Consider the following 23,970-nt stretch of genomic DNA (forward strand, 5'->3'; position numbering starts at 1 on the left):
ATGTAATACAGCAATCAACTGAAAAGAAGCAAGTAACTAAACATGAACACAACGACAGGAAAGAGAAAAAAACATTATAGTAATAACCAGGCAGAGGAATTATGGAATAAATAATCAGATTTCTGACATGTCTGTTTACATGACAGCAAAATAACACAATCACTTCTGAAGTATTCAGAAGATTACTGTCTAATTTGCATGTTTTAGCTCTTTCTTACTTATTTTCACCCTCCTGGTAGTATTACCTCATGGTAGTTACTACTTAATTCAAAATATGACACTCAAACTGAGTTATTTTATATTTTACAGTTGCTCTGGCAAAGGATATTAACAAATACCACTAACATGTATTACTTGTAGAACTTGCCATCTTGATTAATTTGGTGTCTATCTAATTTATTGCTCACACAAGAACATCTTGAGAGTGAAAAGAGGTGATATGAAGTCGACAGAAACAATTCATTAAGTTTTACATTTTTAACTTTAAAATGTATACAGAGAACCTGTAGGGAAGTTGCAGAACTTAGTAAGACCACAACATTTAGAAGCAGCGTGTTCAAACCCAGCCTGCTGACTCTCCCATCTAAGTTCTTACTCATGGCCCTGTCTGAAAGGATGCCACCCTTCCCACCTCAGAGTGATCAGTAAATTTCCTAAGCTAAGACAAATATGTAAACAAACTTAGAGCATGTTAGGAAAGCTTTGTTTGTGTCCTATTTAGTTGTGATGATTCCATGTAAATTGGGAAAGAGCAAGAGTATTAGTGGGAACTACTAAGGAATAAAAAAAACATCTGGATGGGGAAAAAATCAATGCTTGAATTTGGAAGGAGGTTAAACAGGGTGAGAAGTCAGGTCGATATTTTTAGGGACTACAAAAAAGCTGGACTCTGTTTTCCTTTTTTTTAACAATAATATATAATAAATGTATTCAGAAAATAAAAAGGGTACTATCCACTATAGACTATCTATTGTTAAAAGAACATATGGGATGTGAACAGTTCCCAGGAATGTGTTGTTTTAATTTGTCTGATTTTTCTCAAACTATTCAAATTCAGTTAGACAATATCCATCATATTATTGATAAGTTTTCACAAATGCCTAGGGTACCTAACTGGTTGTCTTGGTTTCACTGGATATGGCTGGTAATTGCAGGTCGGCTTTTGTTATGTACCTGTATTCCTATTCTGTTAATGTGTGTACACAATTTAATTAGTAGTTTGTTAAAACCTATACATGCTTATGTTACTCTACAAGAAGTTATGTCAAAGAAATAATCAATCTTCCCATGTTTTCTTCCATCTACTACTTCTATAGCTTTTCTTCTTCCTTCCTAATTACAACCCTTAAGTAGAATTCGTGCCTCATATCAAAAATTACCGAGTATCATAATTCTTCCAAGTGGTAAAGATACCTCAAGACAAATGCTGGGCATAGAAGCCCCAGGACATAAATCTGCAAAGAAGTAAAAAGCTAACCTTTTCAAAGAATATTGCTCCTCTCTCATTTACCAACTTTACATTTTCCTGTATGGCCCCTGAAGATGACTGGTTAGCCAGAGACGGGTAAGATTCCTCAAGGGAGGAACAACCTAAGACAGGCACAGTCGCAGGGGGGCCATCAGGTGAGAAATTGGGGGTCAACAGAGGTGAGGCTTAGAACCTCACCCCCCCTGTTTTGAGAGAAATCTTCTCTATCCATGGATGTTTTGTTGCCCTTGTCTAGCTTGGATTAATACTTAGTCTATAGGCACACACCTGATATCTACACTTGCCCTCTTATAGCACTAAATTATGCTTTCTATCTTTATCTTGCATCTACCTACCACTTCAGCATTTTATTTAAAAAAAAAATAATGGAGAAATGTGGGATTCACATATAAATTAAGTATAAAAATCAAATGAATAATCATATCTGACTTGATTGTTTATAGTTCATGTTGCGTGATCAAAACCGAAAGTTTCTGTGATATGGCTGCCCTTGCACTGTTCACCATGTAAGAACTTGTTCATTATGCTTCAGAAGATTGGAGACTATTGAGAGTTAGGCTTGGGGTTGATTAATGATTGTGTATTGAGTCCCCTACCTATACAGAATTTTATTGTTGTTAACAACCATTTGATCAATAAATATGAGAGATGCCCTCTCAGAAAAAAAAGAGTGAATAACAAAAAAAAGGGTACTATCCAGTTTAGTGTAAATGACTAGAATATGCTCTGATATACAACAAAAACATTTCCATTCATTTCTCTGTGTCCATTCATTTCTCTGTGTCCTTCAGAAGTTACCTGTATGTAATTAGATGCGTTGAAATAGACATGGAAATTGGTAGACATCATAAGTCCATGGAAGAAACAGAGAATGCAAAAGAAGTGAGAGAATGAGTGAGTGAGTGAACGAATGAATGCAGAGCACCAAAAAACAGCCAGGTAGTGCTCTCTTCATCTCCACCAATATGTGACTTTGAGCCCGAACACTAATGCAGCTCCACTCTGAGTAGGACAGATGTACTACAACCAAAGTGGTTACTGGGCAATTCTCATGACTTCTCAAAACATTTTCAAAAATAACTTTTGCCCTATAAAATTGGCAGTCTCCACTCACATTTACCAAGGCTTTCCTTAGAGAGTTGTTTATTGAGTAGGTAAGTATTAAGTTAGACTTATTTGGTAATTAACAGAGTCATTTGCAGACTTCCCACAGCCTGGATTAAATTTAACTTTAATTTTGGATTGATATCACATTTTTCATGTCCCGTAAAGAGATGTACTATTTTTATTTACTAATTTATATGCTTTTTGCTGTGGACAATTATTTTAAATCACCTGTAAACTGTCAGAAATCGATTTTGCTATCATGCCTTAACCTGATAATGGTGACAATCAAATTAATCCTTAATTACAAGTTAAGTGCTTTGAATGTATCTTAGGTGTTTTTCATCACACGTATATGGGATGATTATCCATGACTGTATGTAGCACTACAAGCAAAAATAAAACCAATAATATTCAGAGGTAAATTACATGTATTATATATATTTAGTTATACTTGGCATAATTTAAGTATAGTAAATTCATAAAAATGATGTAGTCAGGAAGCCTGTTGTCTAATTCAAAGATCTAGCTAATAAACTGTAGATTTCTCTTTTAAGTGGCTAACCACACATGAGCTAATGGCATTGTTTCATGATCGGGTATCAGTATCATATGACCCCTAGCTGCTAATGGAGTTAGTGTACATATTTGATAAAAAGAGACAAGTTGGATTTTAGAAAATGGTTAGACTGTATAATCTCTATGCTTTGAAAATAATTGGGAGACCTGCCCTTCCTTACCACAGACCCTTTTCTCCTTTACAGCTGAATTCCTGACATACACACGGAAGAAACAGTCTGTTACCACCAACACTCTTCCTTAGGTTTCTATATTCCTCACAAGCTTAGTTATACAAGTATAGCTTTTTCATCTTACCTATCTCTTGCTCTTCCAAAAAATAAAATAATATAATAAAAATTTTAAATAAAATATATAGACTTACTGACTTTCAGGATTTTACAGCTTACTGTTAGAAAATGAGGTCTGGAGTACAAAATCAACAAATATGGAAACACTAAAAAGATTGCCAAATCTTACATATTTTGACAGTAATTCCAAATCCTAAAAACAGTTTATCCACATTTTTTCTAGATTTGTAAATGGACATTCTGAAGGATTGCATGTCTTCATTTTTATTCCAGAGCACAGAATTTAGTAGTATTCAGTGTGCTGTCTGATCCTACCTGAAGGAGAAGCCTATTTCTCCATGAGTATTCCCAATATGTGGAATCAAAAATGCTATAGGTGTCTGCTCCCTGTGCTTCAAGGAAATAAACCCTAAGATTATAGATTTAAGGTAATCTGGATTTAGTAAACCACATTCCCTCAAATCCTACCCTTCATAGGAATGGCATTTCCTTACAGGACTATATTAAAATAAATAAGAGCTTGCTTACAAGTTCTTTTAATTGCTGTTACAGTAGGTTCTCCTACGTGCAAAACACCACCTTGGCTGTACAGTAGCATCATATTTCATGGTATTTTTATACCAGAGTTGAATTTGTATAACAACTAAATATTTTAACCACAGAATGTCATATATTTTTGCAACTTGATCATAAATACCAAATGAAATATTTATAGTGGTAACAAATATTCTTTATAAATATCTAAATTGTTTTATTCTATCACAATTGAAATGTAAATTAGAGAATATGATTTGCCCTCTAGGTGGCATCTAACTATTATTGAAATTAAGTTTCCTATATGTTCTGAAGGTTTGAGAGCCACCTCTTATCTTCACTGCCTTTGCCTGAGAACTTCTTGTAGCTGCCACATCTTTAAGGGGCTCACAGACATGACAGTCACACAATCTCCTAGTGCTGGCACTATGGTCTGAACGTTTGCAACCCTCCTCACCACCACACCACCAAATTCATATGCTGAAACCTAGTGCCCAATGTTAGGGTGTTAGAAGATGGGGCCTTTGCAAGGTGATTAGTCATGAAGTCAGAACCCTCACGAATGGGATTCCTGCCCTTATGAAAGAGACCCAATAGAGCTCCCTAGCCCCTTCCTTCCCCCATGTGAGGTTACAGCTAGAAGGTCTCAACTATGAGGAAGTGGGCCCTCACCATACACTGAATCTGCTAACACCATAATCTTGGATTTTCCAGCCTCCATGGCCAAAAGAAATAAATGTTTGGCTATTTATAAGACACCCAGTCTAGGATATTTTATTATAGCATCCCAGGTGGATTAAGACAACTTACTGCCTTGCAGTGAAAGTCAGAGGCGAACCATAATAACCTGATTCTAGTAAGGTTACTAATGGCCCAGATCCTCCAGGAATGGAGCAGGAGTCGGGGTGCCACCTCACAAGACACAGGATCACAAGCTGAGATGCTGGGCGCCAAAGGAATATGGAATGGGTAGTGAAAGAAGGTAGTTATAAACAGCAGCTATAAGCACATGACCAGCTGCAGAAATGAAGGCTATAGTTATTATGAGTTTTTTTTCCTTATTTTGTTATTAATGTAAAAATATATGTTTGGGTATATACACAAACACATACACATATATAGCAAATATACTTGTTTTCTTCTGTCTTATTCCTTTTTCATATAAGATGTACTAACTTTTATCACAGGATTTAAACATTGTTAATTGTATGTCATAGTAATTAACATCCTTGAAATCAAGGAGAAAAGTAAACATCACCCAAGGACTTGACATCTGTTCCTGGGGAAGGAGTTGGTGCGTTTTCAGTTGTATATAGGACAGAAGTTTCATGTTGGCAGAAGTATCACACTATTATTGACCTAATTTGAAGATTAAGTATGGCTTATGGACATGTGTATGGTTGCCAAGATGACAACAATCAACTATGATGATTAATTTTTATATGTCCCCTTGACTAAGCTATAATGCCCAGTTGTTTGGTCAAACTCTCATCCAGATATTACTGTGAAGAGAATTTTTAGATATGATTAAAATGTATAATTAGTTGACTGTAAGTAAAGCAGATTAACCTCCATAATATGGATGGGCCTCATTTAATCCGTTGAAAGCCTGAAAAGCAAAGACTGAGATTTCCCAAAGAAAAAGGAATTCTGCCCAAGACTGTAACAGAGAAGTTCTGCCATTTCCAGCCCTACTGGTAATTCCTTAAAAATCAATCTCTGTCTGTCTCTCTGTATATACAAATGTATATCTATATGCTCTTGTATGTATTTACATATAATATCCTATTAGAATAAATATCTTATCCTATTGATTCTGTTTCTCTTGAGAATTCTAATACATAGACTTTATTCCCTCTTCATTTTTATTTGAAGCCTGCAACTGAAGTAATCATTTGAAGCTGCCGAAATGAAGTAAATCTTGATTTAAAGCTATTGTTCCTGACTTATAATCCAATATAGAAAAAAAGATAATAAATCATATTGAAAAATTTCTAACAAATTTAAAGGGTGCTCAAAGTATAATAAATTAAACAGTGACTTTTTGAAGAAAACTAGGAAAGCTCAATCCAATCTTCTCCCCCTTCACCGTCCCCACCCCACTACTGCCCCAAATAGACTACACTCAATTTTGGAAACAGAGCACTCATATAATTTCCAAACTGTTTTGGATGAAATGGTGAATTAACACCTTACATTAAAAATATGTTGTTGGCATAACTCAGTTTAAACCTTTATAAAATGCCTACTAAAGTCCAGGCAAGGCCCTTCCTCTGGAAGAATTTATAAACACAATCCTTTGCACCTGAGTCTTTCTGTGTTACAGTGAATTGATATTTTCTGAAGTTGGGTTCCTTAAGCCTAGATCCCATCAGTAGTTACTTGTCACCAGAGGCTTTTATGGAGTCTGAGATAAAGAACACAGAGACCCCACTGGGAGGTATGAGTAACAGCTATGGCGCCTCCTCATTCCCATCCTTGAGTCCTATCTTCAGCTTCTGCAGTAACAGTGTGAGTGTAGGTTAAAGCTGGGATATTGTTTATTTTGTGCTTTGTAAGATACTACATCCTTTAGAGTATAAATTCAAGTCTCTGAGGGCTAAAGCTACCTATGTGACTTCCATAGTGATTTTGACAGAAGAAATCTAATTGTGGTCCAGTTTTTTATGAAGCCACGCCCATTCTGGGAAGCTGTAACAGTGACTTTTAATTACTCTTATAAACACTGTGTGTGTGTGTGTGTGTGTGTGTGTGTGTGTGTGTATCTTTAACATAATTTGTGCTCTGTGAAAAGATTTGTTTGGTAAAACTCTAAGCACTAAATAGTCTAGAAAATTATCTTATTTTTTTAAAGAAGAAGAAGTCATACTATGAGGTTCAAACCCAGATTATTTCCCCTATTCATTAACTTCTAAAAACAGAATAAAAATAAACAGAACACTAAACAGAAAATCAAAGCAAAAAAAAAAAAAGCAGTGATGACCCTCTCACCCATACCATATTTTAAAGAAAATAAAAGGGGAGAGGGTGTCACTTCTGCAGCACAATTGATAGATAACATGAAGGATTTTGCATTTTTCTAAACGTTGAGTAGAGTCCTCCATGGTTGAAACTACTTTTTGACTCAAGATTTGGCATGTAGCTTGCTCAAACTTTTCTTAGGCTTTTATTTTCCTCCTTCTAGATCTGTCTCAATCTTACCTATAATCTTTTTACAAGGAAATAATTCTTGTAGAATAACTAATATATACTGAAATATAAGAGGAGAAGAGGATATGGGAAAGTCCCAAACAGGCTGGAAGCTAGTCAAGCATGTAACCCATGAAGGACAAGCACTAGCAATGCAAGAGGCAAAGAGGCTGACAAGGTGAACAGCACCTAGAGACTCAGCTTTACTGCTAGAATCTCAGTTTTGCTTGTTCAGAAATTCACTAGCACCAGTTAACTCAGGAACGATCAAATTTTAGTGAATATCTCCCTAACTCATGAAGAAGAATTAGCCAGGAGCCAGATGCTGGATTAGAAACCAAAGTGATTCCCTGGGGAGTGCTAGGTCAACTAGGATGAAAGGTCAGGTCAGGTCAGCTTGGGCTAACAAATAATAGTAGAGCTGAATAGGTAAGCAACAAGGAATACTGAGTCATGGACATAAAGTCAAGGTAAACAAGTTAGCAACAGGAAAATTGAAGTGAAAATTAGGTAAAATGTAAGTGCCAAGCATGAACCCAGATTCAGCTGGATTAGGGAACTTCCAAAGAAGGTTGAAACTGAAAAATGCATTCAAAAGCTTCTATGTAAAGTTGGATAGAAAACTTAAGGCTTTATCTCCGTGATTTCTGCAGGCTTTAAATATACTTCATCTATGACTGCACCTTGTCTTCTTTGAGGCAACCATATTTACAGCTATATACAGTCATACAGCTGGCAGGTGAGGCCTGTGTTAGTGTCCTGATGCTACTGTAACAAATTATCACAAAGTTTGTGGCTCAAAAAAGCACAATATTATTGCACAGTTCTGTAGAAGTCCAAGTTAGCTTGACAGGTTTCTCTATTTCAGGTTTCATAAGGCTGAACCCAAGTATTGAGCCCAGGAAGGATCAATCCCAAGCTCATTCAGCTTGTGGTAGAATCCAGTTCCTGCTAGACTCAGGTCTGTGTTCTTGCTGGCTGTCAGCTGGGGCCCACCCTGAGCTTCTAGGTGTAGAAGGGCCCCTACATCTCAGAGCCAGAGCAAAGCGTGGAATCTTCTCATGCTTGCAACCTCCCTGACTTCCTTTTTCCCTACATCTCTCTTCTGCTTCCTCTTCCACCGCAGTTCTCTGACTCTAGCCAGAGAAAGTTCTGTGCTATAAGGGCTCATGTGATTAGGTTGGGACAAAACAGATAATCCAGGAGTTTTCTTTATTTTGAGACCTTAATTATGTCTGCAGAGTCCCTACATCATATAACGTAGCATATCCACAGGTCCAGGAATTTGGGAGTGGACATCTTAGGGGCAGCATTATTCTGCCCACCACAATGCTTGTACTTTACTTACTATTTTGCTGACCAGATTGTTCATTTTGTAACTTTCATGATGGGACATGCCTGAGAAGCTCAGAATTACCTTGTTTCTTAGAAGGTACTAAAAATCAGAGGTTTGCTGGGCAAAAATATATGATCAGACTTTTCTCAGAAGCTGGATAGCCTTCAGAAATATTATCAGCGAGCTATGGTGGTCTGATGAAACAGCTGCTTCTATTCTGAGGTTATTCCTATGAACGGGGCTGCCTACCATTGTTAGCCTCTCAGGGTAACCATGTACATTTGTACAGGTTGTGCCCTGCACAATGCCCAGCTGGAGGGCAGGAATCCAGCCAGCATTCTACCTCCCAGGCTCTGTGTCCCGGCAGTGGCCAGAGAAAGCAGAATGACATGAAATCCCTGCAACCCTGGAGATTTCTCCCCTCAGTAGTATGGGGGGACCACTGGACACATTCTCTCTTTTTCCACATGCGGATGCCTAAGCCTCCCTCATCATTCTTCTTGTTCAATTACTGCCTCCTTCATTTCGCCATGCAGCCATAAACTAAATCAGTTCCCCAGTGGAGAGCTTTTTTTTTCATTGATTACATTTTTGGTTGTCTTTCTCCTGATATTATCAAACTTTATCAGTAATATTTCTTCACACCACATTTTAGGGTAGACTATTTCTGGGAAGATGCCTTGGAGAGAGGTCATTTCTTCTGTTCTGTGGGAATTCCTGTAAAGCTCAATCAAAGAAGGCAACCATTCCTGGCCAAATTGCCTTATCCTTTTGCTTTCTGAACTGTTTTCTACTGTCTGCCACAATCCATCTTCGCGTCTGTGAACTTCTGTCAACTATAGTTTTAGTTCTCCAGTGTTTATTCAGATAATCGCAGCCCTCAATAAGCTCACCTCACATTATCTGCATATTAGGACATGTTATTTGTAAATGCTTTAAATATTAAGAAATTAGTAGCTCCTTTGTCAGCACTAGCTGTTTCATTGTTTTAGTCTTGCTGTTTTTAATAAGCTGTAAAAACCTTATTCAATTTTGTGGTTGTTTTTAGATTAAAATATTTTAGAAAGACTGGGGAAAAAGATTGGCATCATTTCATTCAGTAATTTTGAGATCTGGGTCCTTGAGATTTTGACCAGAGTAAGACTTAATTGCTTTCATTTTTTCCCACACCTAAGCTGATATCCTCAGCCACTGCAGACCTCCCCACACTCACATCTGTTTACATGCTTCCTTCTTTCTGAAATGCCTCGTCTCTTCCACCCTTCCTTACCTATCAACTCTCTACATCTAGAACTACTGAAATAAAAAATACTCTTCAAAATATTCTTCATATTAAAGTACACACATATATACACAGAGTTCAGTCTCAGCCAACACTACAGCATTCAACCCCTGGTTGGGTGCTCAATCAATAGGTTTAATTACAGCAATAGTTTCCAGACCTTAGGTATATTCACCTCACTACAAGTTTATCCATACTCTACATTCTACAAGCAACTTATATGGTAAAATAAATAACAAATACATTTTTTCCCATTGTTATCCCATTAATTCCAGTTATTTCAAAATTCAATTACTCTTAAAATTTATTATCAGCCCATTACAGTATGGCAATTTCTAATCAGGAGCTTACATTACTAAGTACTACTAAAACCATTTAGAAGGAAACTTAGCCAGAGTCAGCACTAACTAAAACTACTACTTTAATCTATGTAGCCCATTTAGTAATTGTAGTGTTATACATTTGCTGTATGTCTAATCCCTATAAGAACATGTTAAAATACAATTTTCAGCCAGTCTACTCTGAGATTTAGAAATAGTAAGCATGCAAGAAAGTGGGGCATTGTACATATTTATGTTTTAAGAATTTTTTCTTCTAAAAGCACATAATACTTTGTAACCATGAGAAATGCCACATTAAAATGAACCAGCAACCATTTTGTACTAAGGAAATGGAACAGTTCATTAACAAGAGCAATCAAAATACTATTATTGCCCTATTTGTCTGTCCATTTGCTCATACATTTGTGGTTGAATCTCATTTCTCCAGAAAAGAAATACATTTTTTCAGTGTTTTTCCATTGCTTCACAAGAGAGTTATGAGAATATATTATCAATATATGTCTCTGGTATTGGCAGACCCATAGACGTATATATCTATACATACAGACTCTAACATGGATAGGTACATGATCAATTTTGGTTTAAAATACTTAGAACTTAGAGGAATTAGAACTTACAAGAAAAAAATGATAAATCAATTTAATATGGAAGAGAGCTAATGTGCTTCATTAAATGCAGGCTTTATAAAGCATTTGTTTTTAGAAGGTTATCTTACTGGATAAATTTCACAACTTTTAGACACATTTCCCGGTTCTTATTGCCTGTGGGTTATATTTTCCTTGGCTGGAAGTTTATTCAAAGAATAACATCTCTCTCTCTCTCTCTCTTTAATCTCTCAACATCACAACTGAGCATCATTTTCTGCCACTTCACAGTTGTGTGTGTATATGTGTGTGTGTGCATACAGATAGAAACAGCTTTGATCATTTTTTGATTCTTACAAGAAGAGGGGCAAGAAACTTCAAAAGATCCACTGGCATTCAATGGCTGAAAACACCACAGTAATTCAGGGTTTATTGTTAAATCAAGAGTTTGCTTTAGGCTTGAAGGCAGCTTTTGTGTTACAGAGCTCACTTGTCTAAAGAAAAAGTGTAAAGAAGCCTTCAAGTCAGTCATGAAACAGGCAATAAAGCAGTTGAAAAGGACTGCTGGAAATCATATATAAAACCTACCATCTGACAGATTCTCTGCAAATCATGAGGCATTGTTTCAAAAGCATGTCTCATGCCAAGAGGACTATAACATAAAATGAGTTATTGAGCATGACAAATGCAGCAGGCTTGATCTTTCACCCTTCCCTCCCTCTGTCCCTGCCCTAACTCAGCCAACAAATATTTATTGAGCACCTATTCTGTGTCAGGTCATAACAGTAAACAAGACATCGACCCTGGTGTTAAGCTTTACATATCCTTCTTACGCTATAGCCCAGCATCCTTTCCACTGGAATGTAAGCTACTTCAGGACAAAAAGCATGCCTTCTTTATTTTAATCACCCCTCATATGTTATACAGTACCCCACACATAGCATGTGATCACCATACTTTTGTCGAATTTGGTGGCATCTACAACCACCTAGACACTCAACCTGATAACTACATTTTTTATATCCTTTCATATTCAGTCAATAAACTGGTCCTATTGGCTTTACATCCTAATACTAAATCATCCCCTCTTTCTGTTTCCTTGCCATTTTCTTTATTCATGTCAAATCATTTACTTACAGGCTAACTAGCATTTATACTCCAAGTCTCGTTCATCTCCAATCCACCTGTCAAACCAGGTCTTTATCTAAACTGCAGAAACAATGATTTTAAGTCCTGCTTTAAACTTTTAATAGGCCCCACAGAGCATAGGATAAAATCTCAAAAATATATAAGGTCCTTTTTTGCCTATCTCTTTATTCTTTTTGAAATGTTTTAAATCTAGTTGGTTATACCAATATGATCAGGAATAAACTAGAGACCAAAGATTGTAAAGCATTATGAACAGGACCACTGTCTTTAGAAATTAATTCTCTTCCAAAAAAGTCTTAATTTCCTTCCCCTTCATAAAGATCAATAAATGTATTTGTAAGTAGAACCATCAAAAATCTGTGAAATTTTACTTATTCATTTTCATTTATTTATTTATGAATAATGTATCCATTTCCTTTGGTCCAACAGTTGCATTAACATGATTCATAACAATACATAACAATGAACATACTCAATGCCTCTGATTTAAAAAAACAAGAATATATTATTCTAAAGCAAAGAAAGCAATCTCCATGACTAGTTATACAGACAATGAGGTATGAATATATCTTCACTTGATTACCACTTAAGAGAGCTTGGTTTTTATTAAATAGTTTGGCACAAGCAGATATTTTTTAAATGAACAGTAGTTCCTTACACTGCAGGTAACAGCCTTTCTCAGAAATGTGCAAAGCGTATGCCAGGGAGAGCTAACAGTGTGTTTAATTGGAACACTGCATACATGGAGGGGTGTGCTGGAGATAAGAAGAGTCTTGAGAACAGGACTATGCAAGACCTGGAATCGAGCTGGGGAGCTTGAAATATGTTGTCTAAGCACTATCAGAATTTGTTGAGTGATGTGATTAGAGTGTTTTAAAGAGATAACTGAATTGTGGATTCTGGGAAGAACTGGTAATAGGAAAACCCCAAATTAGAAAGGTATTGAAATACAATTATAAAGGTTATTTTTGACAGCAGTTAACAGTATTGATTCAGCCACTCCCTTTTGGACAGGGTGACTTAATGGAAATATGGACAAGACAAATAATGATTAGGCCTGGAGCCCAGGAAAAAAAGAAGACAACCTTGTAGGCCAATTATAGTGTTTTTTTCAGTCCAGCTGTTAGCATTAAGTAGGACCATGAATTTAGCTGGCTCATTCCTCCCAGATCTGTGTGCATCAGTGTGACCTCAAGTCTGATAACCTCCATCTTTTAGGCTCATTAGATGCATAGCTTCTCAATGAAATATTTGTTTTTTATTTGTAGTGTGTTGGCTGTCACATCAATCTTCAATTCAAAGAATTATCCTTTGTGATGCAGCTTTTATCCACTTTCAGTGCACTTAGATAAAGTCATTGCTGGTGGTTGCATGACTTGAATGTGGAGGTCAATAGTAAATTTCTACCATCTTAACAATTATTCAAGAAAGAACTAATTGGGCTCACTGACTCAGATTCTGTAAATCTTTTTGTCAAAATAACCACATTACCACAGAGAGCCTCACATGGCTTAATACCACAACATGCCTTTTTTATTAGCTTTTTTACTACCAAAAAAATGGTTTAAGTTATAAATTTACATAAATTTGGCATATATTTTATGAGGAAAAATAAAGTCATGGTTTAGTTGAAAATTATTTATACTGCATTTTTGGGCTACATTTTACAAAATATGTTAAAAAATGAAGCAATTGAAGTTAATAAGTATATAAAATTGTATAGAAAACCATGTATTTAATGTTTGCTTTTAAATAACTAATAACTGAGTATAAAAGAGGATATGACCTTTATAAACCAACGACAGGGATATGCAAGATTTTAAAAATGGTTGTTTTAGTTACTGAAAACATCAGTTACATGGCTGGGAAGAAACCAAAAACAACTAACTCAATGAAAATGTCATTGAAGTACATGTCATGATAAATATTTCACTCAAAATCTTATTATGTATAGGCCTATAGTAAGGATTCAATAAATGTATTTTAAGACAATGGATAAATATGTAGCAATAGCAAAAAAACAGATATCCAACTCAACCACTTACTCTGCAAGTACATTTTATATACCGACCATACCAATCTCTTCTAGAGGCTCTGCAAAGGTATAAAATTAAAATATCAAATATTTTTGGAGCATTTTAATGTGTGTAAAGTCTTTCTCATCTGTGCACATTTTCATTTTCATAGTAATACATCTCTAAAGAAATTATTAGGTATTTCATTTTACAGCAATATGGTTTAAAAATATGCAGATAACTACCTGTTGATACACAACACACAGTGAAAATACATTTATAATATATTTCGAAGTCCAGATGGCTATGCAGAAAAACTATAAAAGTCTAGAATCAAAAGCATAACTGAGCTCCAGAATAACAATGATATCACTGGCAAATGAAAGTACCTGCCAATCCCAGTTGATAGGAAACTTTGGTTTTCTGCAAAATAGCAAGTCTGGATCCGAGCACACTGGGAGGTAGTTAAGATATGCAATGGTTAATTTTATATGTCAACTTGATTGGGCTAAGGGATCCCATAAACATTAGCTGGTAAAACATTATTTCTGGTGTGTCTGTGAGGATGTTTCTGAAAAAGATTAGCATTTAAATTGCTGAGTTGAATAAAGCAAATGATCCTCTCCAATGTGAATGGACATTAAGCAATCTTTTGAGGGTCCAAACAGAACAAGAAGATGAAGGAAGAATGAATTTACTTTCTCTGTTTGAGCTGAGACAAAAAGTACCCAGAGTATATAAAGATTTCCTATGAATCAATAAGGCAAATACAAATGACAATAGAAAAGATGGACAAAAGACATGAATAGGCACTTCATAGTAATGGAAATATGACTGGCCTATAAACATGAAAGTTGATAATAACTCATACCCATCATATTAGAAACTAAAGTCTAAAAACAGCAAATGTTGGTAAGGATGTGAAGAAATGTGAAAAAGATTGCATTGCTCAAGGAGATATAAATTGCTACATACAATAATTTGGGTAATAGCTCAGCAAAATATAATAAATTTAACATGTGCACACCCACAACACTGTAATCCTATTCCTGCCTATATACTCTAAGGAAACCCCTGCATATGTAAAACTAGAAGACATGAATAAAAATATTCATAGCAACCTTTTCTGAAATGCTTAAAAATGGAAATAACCAAATATCATCAGTAGTAGAATAAAAAATGTTTTAATATAAAATGAAGCACAGGACAACATAAAAATTAATGAATTATGACTAAAGATATGTAATTTTGTATTTTTAGATGATCCTTAGGTCACAGAAAGAGAGAAACTGAGAGAGAATGAAGCCACCAAATGATATTACATTAAAATTAGAAATGAGACTTGGGGCATCCTCCAGGAATTCACTCCACAAGTTTTGGAACAATGACTGTATGTCAGGCATTGTACTCAGCATTGGAGATCCTGAGAAAAAAAGAAAGGAAAACTAGCTCACAGCACTTGATTTGATCTTTGACACATGCTCAATGAAATATCTAAGAAACAACACTGAGATATAAAATGCTGAGAGTACTGGAAACAAAAACCAGTAATCAATGATCTTCCTGACCGGAGGAAGAATTTCCATTAAGCAAAGAACCAAACACACTGAAGGGGAAAACTCGACTCAGAAAGGAAAAAGTTAAATGATCTGAATGATCTATTTATCCCCACTCATCTAGTCAGGAATAAATAACCATGGTGTGGATTTGTAAAATATATAATATATATAGTAAAATATTATGCACTCAAATGTGTGAATATAACATATTTTACATAACAGACATTGTATATTAAATTTTATTTTATAATATGTTACAATTATATAATCAAGTGGGTTTAATGGCTGAAAGCTATCTATAGGTGAATAGAGAATACACATTGTATTCAAAAGTCCATGGAATGATTTAAAATTTTGATCATGTGATCTCTAAAAAGTTCATTAGATTCCCCAAAATAAAAAGTTTCTGTGAAGAATCTGCAATAAATATCAGAAAATTAAAAAATTTTTTAGTCAGTAAAGCTACAGCGAATTGTTAGACTCATATTGTATTTATTGGATAAAGTATATAGTCAAAACCTGTTATTTGCTATTTATAAAACACTAACAGTGTAATAGTTTTGCAACTTTGCTGATTCCAGTTACTAGCTCTAATAGTTTTTTGGTGGAATCTTTCAGGTTTTCTGTATATACTATCATGTCATCTGCAAATAGGGACAGTTTTACTTCTTCCTTACCAATTTGGATGCCTTCTATCTCTTTATCTTTTCTGATTGTCATGGCTATGAATTCCAGTAATATGTTGAATAAAAGTGGTGAGAGTAGACATCCCTTTCTTGATACTGATCTTAGAGGAAAAGCTTTCAGCTTTTTTGCCATTGTTTATGATGCTAGCTGTGAGTTTATCATATATGGCCTTTATTATGTTGAGGTATCTTCCCTTATACCCATTTTGTTGAGAGTTTTTATCATTAATTGATGTTGAATTTTCTCAAATGCTTTTTCAGCATCTATTGAGATGATCATGTGGTTTTTAATCCTTTTTGTCAATGTGGTGTATGACATGGATTGATTTACAAATACTGTACCATTCTTGCATCCCTGGAATAAATCCCACTTGGTCATGATGGATGATCCTTGTGATGTATCTTTTTATTTAGTTTGCTAATATTTTGTTGAGGATTTTTGCATCTATGTTCATCAGCAATATTGCTTATAATTTTTTTTTCTTTTCTCTCTCTTTTTTTTTTGGTAGTGTCTGGTTTTGGAGAGAGATACTGGCCTCATAGGATGATTTTGGAAATAGTCCCTCCTCTTTTACTTTTTGGAATACTTTAAGAAGGATGGGTATTAGCTCTTCTTTAAATGTTTGGTAGAATTCAGCTGTGAAGCCATCTTACCCTGGTATTTTGCTTGAGAGTTTTTTTATTACCAGTTCCTCCATGCTTTAGGTATTAGGTGTCATAATCTGCATTTTTGTGTACCCCTTGACTGTTTTTTTTATATAGTTGATTTGACTATTTTTGGGTTTTTTTTCTTTTTTATTAACTTCATATTTGCTTAGTAAGTAATTGGTCTACTACTTTTACTGTGGGTTTTTATTTCACTGATGAAAAATGCTTAGACTTAAGAAAGTGCCATCTGCACAAGTCCCTTTAACATATCCTGTAAGGCAGATTTAATGGGGTGAATTCTTTTAACTTTCTTCTATCTGGGAAACTTTTAATTGCTCCTTTAATTCTGAATGATAACCTTGCTGGGTATAGGATTCTTGGTTGAAGGTTCTTCTGTTTCAATGCATTAAATATTTCATGCTGCTGCTTTTTTTCCTGTAAAGTTTCTGCTGAGAAATCTTCTGACAGCCTGATGGGGATGCCCTTATAAGTAACCATCTGCCTCTCTCATTGCTTTTAATACTCTCCATTTATCTTTAATCTTTGCCATTTTAATTATTATATGTCTTGGTGTTGTCTTCCTGGGGTTCCTTTTGTTAGGGGCTCTCTGAACTTCCAGGACCTGGGTGTCCATTTCCTTTCCCAGGTTGGGGAATTTTTAGCTATTATTTCTTCAAAGAGACTCTCTACTCCTTTGGCTTTCTGATCTCTTTTTGGTACCCCTATTATGTGAACATTGTTTTATTTTGAGTTTATCACACAGCTCTCATCATCCTCTCAATTTTAGAGATTCTTTTTTCTCTCTGTTTCTCAGCTTCATTGCTTTTCTGTTCTCTAATTTCCATCTCAGTGACTGTCTCCTCTACTTAAAGCAATCTATTATTCATTCCCTCCATTGTATTTTTCATTTTAGTTACTGAATTCTTCAGCTCTGAGTGGCTGTTTTTCAAATTTTCTAACTCTCTGTTTAAATTCTCTCTGAGATCATAAATACTTTTCTGTGGATCAGGGAGCATATTTATGATTATTACTGTCAAGAATATTGCTAATCTCTGTTTCATTTAGCCTTCATTCTGGTGTCTTATCCTGTTCTTTTGTTTTGGAATATATTCCTCTGCCCCTTCATTTTGTCTGTGTTTCTGTGTTTCTTCTTTTATGTTAGCTATATCCACTATGCTTCCTGGTCTAGAGAGTAATGTCTTTGTGAAGAAGGCATTCTGTGGTGCCCAGCAGCTCAAGACCCTTTGCTCTCCAGTGCATGGTTCTTCTTTGCTGTGGAGCCTCAGTTGCTGTTGGTGGGCCATGGGTAGGGCTGCCTTCCTGCCTGTCTGCCAGCAGTGACTGATCTCAGTCAGCAGAGGCTGACTGCTTGCCTCAGTAGACACTTTGTGATCCAAGGGGTGCTGTGGGCATTGTTGTGGGCAGGGCCTCCCTCTTCTGTCAAGCAGCAATGGTGGTTTGCTGGGCCAGCAAGTTTGATGGGGCAGATACACAAGTGATTGCATCAAAGTTTTGGATCACCAGTGAGGAGGAAGGAGTGTTTGGAGCTGGCTACCATTACCTCCTCTGTAGTTTGGCCAAAAGAGGTCTGGAAAGCTGGATAAGCCTCCCTCTACCTGCCAGGCAGCAAAGTCTGACCTGCTGGGCTGAGTGAGCCAGGTGGATATGTGGGCAGGTGAGCAGGGAAGTGCCTCACGGCTGAACTGTCAGTGAGGCTGGATGGAACATTTGGGGCTGGCTCCCATGAATGCCCAAATATTTGGGCTAAGGGAGAACTGGGGAAGCATCATCCACCTGCCTTTTCTCCTCTAGAGAGAGAGCTCCCTCCAACACTCACTCCTCTGGCACACTGCCTGCTGTTGGTAAATCTTTCAAACTGCCACCTCTGTGTTGGATCTCATGGGGAGCATGCCTGTCCTTCACAAGTGAGAGGAGTCTCAGCCTCCCAGAGTACTTCAACTCTCCCTGGTTAATCACCAAAGCCTGTTGCAGTGTGGACTTGTGTTCCCACAGCAAAATTTTCAGGGCCAAGTGTACAGAGTTTCTGAGCCCTTATCCCCTCCCTGCTCCATTCCTCTGCATCCTGCTTGTGGGCTGGGATGGGGGAAGGGCTTGGGTCCCAGTTAAACATGGCTCTGCCACTTTACGCTTCTCAGGGTGGCATTCTCTTCTTCATCAGGTGTAGATGATCTGTTTTGCAATTTTCAGGGTTAGTTTTATTTGCTATGGTTGCTTCCTTGGTGTGTATGTAGGAGCAGTTTTCCACTTTGCCTTCCTACTCTGCCATTTTCCCTCTCTCTCTCAAAAGTGTACAGTTTTGATCAGTAGGCTTGTAACTTTTTTTTTAAGAGTAGACCTAATATATAAGAGCTGGTTCTTGAGAAATAATAAAATAAATAAAAATCTAATAAAGAAGAGAAAAATTTAATTGACAAAATTACAAATAAAAATGAATGTGTACCAGATTTTATGTTTTTAATTATAATCAAATATTATGTATATTAGTCTGCTTATGAACTTGTAAATTCCAAGTGGGTAAGTTTCTATGATTGATTCAAGAGGGAGTGGGAACCTGAATAATTTAATAATAATGGAAAGAGAAGCAAAAACCTCTCCATGGGTCCAACAACTTTCTGTAAAATAAGCTTAGAGGCTTAAATGACTTATGCCTAAGTTCTTTCAAACTCTGAAGAAACTTATAATTCCCAGAGTATATAAATTTTTTCAGAGCATATATAAAGATAGAAAACTGCACAATTTATTTTACAAAGGTTGTATAAGTTAGACAATAAATCCTGACAAAGACAGTATAAAATCAAACCCACAAAACAATTTCCTTTATGAATGTGTATATATAAATGAAATATTAACAAAATAACAGTGGGATTTGAGGGACATGTTTTGTTGGAAGAGGAACATGACAAAGGGACACTAAGATGAATATGAAGGACTAATGTGGAAAAATATTTATAGTCATATTTATAAAGAATAGAAATAAGGGGGACATATTATTTCATGGAGATACCTGTATCCAAGCAAAGGACGTTAACCTGGATATGAATCTAGGCTACACCACCAACTAGTTGCTCATCTTTGAACAAGTTGCTTAATGTCACTCACTTGCTCTTTCCTGATCTTACAAATGAGAGGAACTGTAAACATCTCAAAGATATCTTGTATGCACTGAGTCAGATAAAATACATATTGCTTTTCATATAATGCCTGGTAGATAGTAAGTGCTCAAAAATGTTAGCAGCTATTCTAATTAATATAACTAGCATTAGTCTCAAGAATAAAAATGGTACAACATTGGCATAAGAATCAAAGACCTATCAATGAAACAAAATGCTAAGAAATAGGAACTAGCATTTGAAATTATTCAGTTTTTTATAAACATGCCAGCAGACATTACTGAGGAAAAATGAGGATTATTTTTAAATGATTCTATGATAATATCTAGTTTATTGATTGCTCCACCATCAGTTATTGACTATCTCCATGAGATATAATAGAGTTTACCATACAGATCTGACTCAGAACAAGCTAAACGTTTCTAATTTCCTTATCTAAGGTCTTAATATAGCACTTGGCCCATTTTTAGGACTTACAAATGTTCTTAGATAAAATGAATTGTTGGCTTATAGAAGACAGTCGATAAATAAGAATTTCGTGGACAACCAAAAACACGGTTAAAACAAAACTAGTAACAAGGCCCAGATTACCAGCACAAATGAAATTATAATCACTCATGTCCTCTAGTAAGAAATTCGGATAGCAGAAATTATTTCTCAACTTGAGAGGATAATCTACACCTCTCCTTAGAGTTTACAACTACCTGTAGTTTGCTTGAAATCCAGGAACACAGTAGGAAGCCTAGCTTATCTATAAGGCAACACTGTAGTGTCCTCATCTCTCCTGTCCTGTGGCCCTGCCTCCAGCTCCTCTATTAGTTGATCTTAAATTAATAAGTGGTGGAGCCAAGGATGGGAACGGAGGCTCTCAGTCTTCAGAATCTGTACTCTGAACTGCTATGACGTATGTCAAATGTAAGTCCAACACGTGAGACCTAGGTTTTAACATTAAATAGCTTCCATTGTTTACAAATAAAATCAAACAACTCAGCAACACAGTTCACAAAGCCTGCATGATGTGTCCTCACTCATTTCTCCAGAAGTCACTTTATTCCCCACTTCAGGGTCCTGCACTCATTTGTTCCACCAAAACACTCATTGTCATCCCTTACACCTGGGCCACATATATGTTATTCCCTCAGTCAGGTATACTGCCCTCTCCTTTACCTGGTTAACTCCTTGAGATAATTTAGAGCACAAATAAGGTGTCATTTCTCCAAGAAGTCTCTCCTGGCTTCTCTAAGACTCGGCTATGTGTCAGGTGAGATGAAGCGTGGCCATATCACAGTTTGTACAGAACCACAGTGCTATGGCTTATCCACAGGGACCATGTCGGTCTGACTGCAGAGGTAGCATGGGATTCGGACTGTTAACACATAGGAAGTGCTTTGAAATATTGGTTGAACTAATAATGAATGGGAGGATAGAAAATAAAATAAACATTCACAGTATAGTTATGGGCTTCTTTCCCTGTTTACACTAGTCCTAGTGTAAATGGGAAAAGCTCCAAGATTGAGCACCACAGAAAAAATGCACTCTGGGGTTTTATGTGCATCACTGGAATTGAAAATAAATGAAAGGCACGATGCTTCATATGCTGCAAAGCCCATCCAAAGAGGTGAGAACAGAACAACCCTGAAGGAACTCTTTACATCTGTGAGTCCAAAATTACAATGCAAAGTATGAATTGTTTTCATGAGAAGAGTGTTTGAATTGGACAGGCTAAGAATTTGTTAAAACTTAGACTTTTCTTTACATTCTGATTTAAGCATCAATGTTTTCATAACCTGTTACTAACTAAAGAAGATGTATATGAATGATTGGAGTTAACTTGGATAACTACCTTTTCTTGAAAGGATTTCTTGGGAAAGAACAGATTCAAAGAGTCTCTCATCAAATAATGCTTTGGTCTCGAAATTCTTTCTAATGTTTTGATGCAGGTCATGAAGGAGAAAGCAGCTACACAATTTCTTTTCATCATGATACTAAATGCAACTACTTCTGACTCTAGGGCTACCTGCTCCCAGGCTACATTTGTTAAACGCACATTGACACCAAGGAGGAATCCTTATTCAGGAGAAAATATGGAAAGACGCCAAAATGCCAAGCAAAACTTTGGCCTTGAGAAGAATACTACTCAGTACATACAGGGAGGCATTTTCCATACTTTGCAAGATACCTTGCCTTGATACTCATATAAACAAACTCTGCTCATTTAACTGGAACATAACAGCCCTCTGCCAATCACTAAAGCTTCATTCATGACACAAATAGCATCAATCCCAAAAGCAGGGCTCTTCAAGAGGTTAAGACAAGAAATTGGAATAGAATGTAAAGTCCTTCTCTACTACACTCACATCCACTGGATCACTGCAGTATTTCTTCACATTCATGATTAGCCTCCTGAAAAATGATTCTCTTGCTTTGAAAAAAAAAGTAAATTTCAGTAACAGAAACATTTGACAAAAAAGAGCTCTTTCACAGCTTAACTCTTTTAGTATACATTTTTTGTGAAGCAAATGTTTTTACTGAAGTCTGTAGAGTTTTACTAGGGTATTCTAAAAAAATTATGGGTTTTTTTTCCACCAAACCTTTTCTCTGCAGAAGGAAATTGTATGAGGAAATCTCTGAACTTTCCAACATTAGAGAAGCATCTCTGTAAGCTGGAGTCAATTTTAAGAAAGTCTTCTCAATTTCTCTACAATTTTAAGAAAGTCTTCACAAATTCTCTACAGGCAGGGATCTACAGATTTTTAGACACATTACTTGAACTCTCATAGGAAAACTGATCAGATCTTAAAATTGAACCTTGATAAAGATAGCCTTCTTGACTTGAGTAAAGGACAAGATTGCACATGAATTCAACACAAAGTCTTGCAAAATTCTGTTTCCAGAACTAACTTAAGCAGAAGGCCAAAAGTGACAGCTGCTACAGAACTCCATATTTCAATTTCTAAGAACAAAAATAGCACTGAAATAAGGTATGAAGCTCTGCCCATTATTCAGGTTTCCCATGTAATTCCTCAAGTATTGATGAAATACAAATTGGTCCTATTTTTACTGGTGTTAAATTTTAAAAAGAAAAGCACTCCTTCAAAATATGTCTATTGATATTTCTGTAACATAAAGATTCAAGGTACACGGCACATCTTCCTTGCCTCCAATACTAAGCCAAGTCCCATAAGACAGAGCTTTAGAGTCAGCAGAAATTGTCATAATACAACAATTCTCAATTGTCATAATGCATGGCACAATGGTGACTAGTGGAAACAAGTGATTTACATTATCCAAATTTTAAAGGGCTTAATGTTTCTCAAGAAAATGCCTGATTGCGGAAACTACATAAAATGCATGTCCTATTTTGAAGATAAAAGTGCTATATAATTTTTACTAAAAGTAAATCAATCTCTCACCATGTTTGAAGAAGCAATAATTTATTTGCCTCCCATGTTGCCTTCTCTCTCATCTGGATCAGCTTCTTTGTCCAAGGTAACTATGCGAATTCGATTCTGTTTGCTACTAAATGGCTTAAAGAGTCAGAAATTGTGATTACCTAAAATATCACAATTTACCCTTAATATTTCGTTCCTTAAAATGAAACTATGCGTTTCATCATTTCTGTGGAACTATGCATTCCACAATTTCGTAAAGTGGAAAGAGTCCTGGATCAAAGCCATCCTGTATGTACCATTCTACATGTCTGTATTGGCACTTGATAATAAATTCAGTTGTGCAATGATGTCGGGGTCTTTGACACTCAATGATTAATTCATTCTGCAAATACTTTTTGCACAACTGTCATGTTTTGGGTACTGTTCAATGTGCCATCCAAATTAAAAATCCAAAACCATCTTGGTGTCAAAAATTAAATGCACTTTGCCATGTCAAAGATGAGTTTTCAATTTTAATCTCCTATTTGAGTCAAAATTCAACAATTTTTTATTGAAAACTACCAAAAAAATTAAATTTTACTTTATTCTATCTGCAGAATTTTTGTTTTTCTTTTTTTGCCATAAATTTTTGCTTAAAAAATAAATTAATTTTTTACAAAAAA

This window comes from Manis javanica, chromosome 9 (assembly GCF_040802235.1).
Source record: "Manis javanica isolate MJ-LG chromosome 9, MJ_LKY, whole genome shotgun sequence".
Lineage (NCBI taxonomy): Eukaryota > Metazoa > Chordata > Mammalia > Pholidota > Manidae > Manis > Manis javanica.